Source organism: Styela clava, chromosome 13 (genome assembly GCF_964204865.1).
Source record: "Styela clava chromosome 13, kaStyClav1.hap1.2, whole genome shotgun sequence".
Lineage (NCBI taxonomy): Eukaryota > Metazoa > Chordata > Ascidiacea > Stolidobranchia > Styelidae > Styela > Styela clava.
The window spans coordinates 16182501-16185000 of NC_135262.1; positions in this window are offsets into that span (position 1 = coordinate 16182501).

Sequence of the window (2500 nt, forward strand, 5' to 3'; positions counted from 1 at the left end):
GCTCGGCCCTTGCTGGGCCGCCCGGCGCGTGCTCGTCGCATTCGTTTAAGACCGAGGCGATCGCCTGCGGCCGTACTCAGCTTCGACAGTCGCTGGCCGCGACGTCCACGCTCTCGCCGGCAGTGCCAGGCGGAGCGATTTGCGTTTTTTCTTTGCTCGCCCTCTCTCGGGCTCGATCCATTCAGTTTCGCACAAACAAGAGCTCTGCCGGCCGCCTGCAGCGGTGCCTAAAACCCGGGCATAACAATGCGACCGTTCTGCTAGGCCGACAAGCGCTCAAGCCAGACGCTCGATCGAACGCCCCCTACATATTAGTCGAGACAACGGCTCGCTCATTAGCATCGCGTTTGTACTTTAACTTTTTTTGGCTCGGCTTCTTTCGACGCCGATGCCGGCGACGCAGCACTCTCTCGCCCGCCAGCCACCGAGAAAAGGGTGCGCTCCGACCGGCCCCGCACCGCTCTTTCTTGGCTCATTCGAAATTACTGTCTTTCGCTCTGACATGCCTTACCTAGGGTTAGGTTAGTATGCTTGCACGTTTGTACTTTAACTTTTTTCGGCTCGGCTTCTTTCGACGCCGATGCCGGCGACGCAGCACTCTCTCGCCCGCCAGCCACCGAGAAAAGGGTGCGCTCCGACCGGCCCCGCACCGCTCTTTCTTGGCTCATTCGAAATTACTGTCTTTCGCTCTGACATGCCTTACCTAGGGTTAGGTTAGTATGCTTGCACGTTTGTACTTTAACTTTTTTCGGCTCGGCTTCTTTCGACGCCGATGCCGGCGACGCAGCACTCTCTCGCCCGCCAGCCACCGAGAAAAGGGTGCGCTCCGACCGGCCCCGCACCGCTCTTTCTTGGCTCATTCGAAATTACTGTCTTTCGCTCTGACATGCCTTACCTAGGGTTAGGTTAGTATGCTTGCACGTTTGTACTTTAACTTTTTTCGGCTCGGCTTCTTTCGACGCCGATGCCGGCGACGCAGCACTCTCTCGCCCGCCAGCCACCGAGAAAAGGGTGCGCTCCGACCGGCCCCGCACCGCTCTTTCTTGGCTCATTCGAAATTACTGTCTTTCGCTCTGACATGCCTTACCTAGGGTTAGGTTAGTATGCTTGCACGTTTGTACTTTAACTTTTTTCGGCTCGGCTTCTTTCGACGCCGATGCCGGCGACGCATCACTCTCTCGCCCGCCAGCCACCGAGAAAAGGGTGCGCTCCGACCGGCCCCGCACCGCTCTTTCTTGGCTCATTCGAAATTACTGTCTTTCGCTCTGACATGCCTTACCTAGGGTTAGGTTAGTATGCTTGCACGTTTGTACTTTAACTTTTTTCGGCTCGGCTTCTTTCGACGCCGATGCCGGCGACGCAGCACTCTCTCGCCCGCCAGCCACCGAGAAAAGGGTGCGCTCCGACCGGCCCCGCACCGCTCTTTCTTGGCTCATTCGAAATTACTGTCTTTCGCTCTGACATGCCTTACCTAGGGTTAGGTTAGTATGCTTGCACGTTTGTACTTTAACTTTTTTCGGCTCGGCTTCTTTCGACGCCGATGCCGGCGACGCAGCACTCTCTCGCCCGCCAGCCACCGAGAAAAGGGTGCGCTCCGACCGGCCCCGCACCGCTCTTTCTTGGCTCATTCGAAATTACTGTCTTTCGCTCTGACATGCCTTACCTAGGGTTAGGTTAGTATGCTTGCACGTTTGTACTTTAACTTTTTTCGGCTCGGCTTCTTTCGACGCCGATGCCGGCGACGCAGCACTCTCTCGCCCGCCAGCCACCGAGAAAAGGGTGCGCTCCGACCGGCCCCGCACCGCTCTTTCTTGGCTCATTCGAAATTACTGTCTTTCGCTCTGACATGCCTTACCTAGGGTTAGGTTAGTATGCTTGCACGTTTGTACTTTAACTATTTTCGGCTCGGCTTCTTTCGACGCCGATGCCGGCGACGCAGCACTCTCTCGCCCGCCAGCCACCGAGAAAAGGGTGCGCTCCGACCGGCCCCGCACCGCTCTTTCTTGGCTCATTCGAAATTACTGTCTTTCGCTCTGACATGCCTTACCTAGGGTTAGGTTAGTATGCTTGCACGTTTGTACTTTAACTTTTTTCGGCTCGGCTTCTTTCGACGCCGATGCCGGCGACGCAGCACTCTCTCGCCCGCCAGCCACCGAGAAAAGGGTGCGCTCCGACCGGCCCCGCACCGCTCTTTCTTGGCTCATTCGAAATTACTGTCTTTCGCTCTGACATGCCTTACCTAGGGTTAGGTTAGTATGCTTGCACGTTTGTACTTTAACTTTTTTCGGCTCGGCTTCTTTCGACGCCGATGCCGGCGACGCAGCACTCTCTCGCCCGCCAGCCACCGAGAAAAGGGTGCGCTCCGACCGGCCCCGCACCGCTCTTTCTTGGCTCATTCGAAATTACTGTCTTTCGCTCTGACATGCCTTACCTAGGGTTAGGTTAGTATGCTTGCACGTTTGTACTTTAACTTTTTTCGGCTCGGCTTCTTTCGACGCCG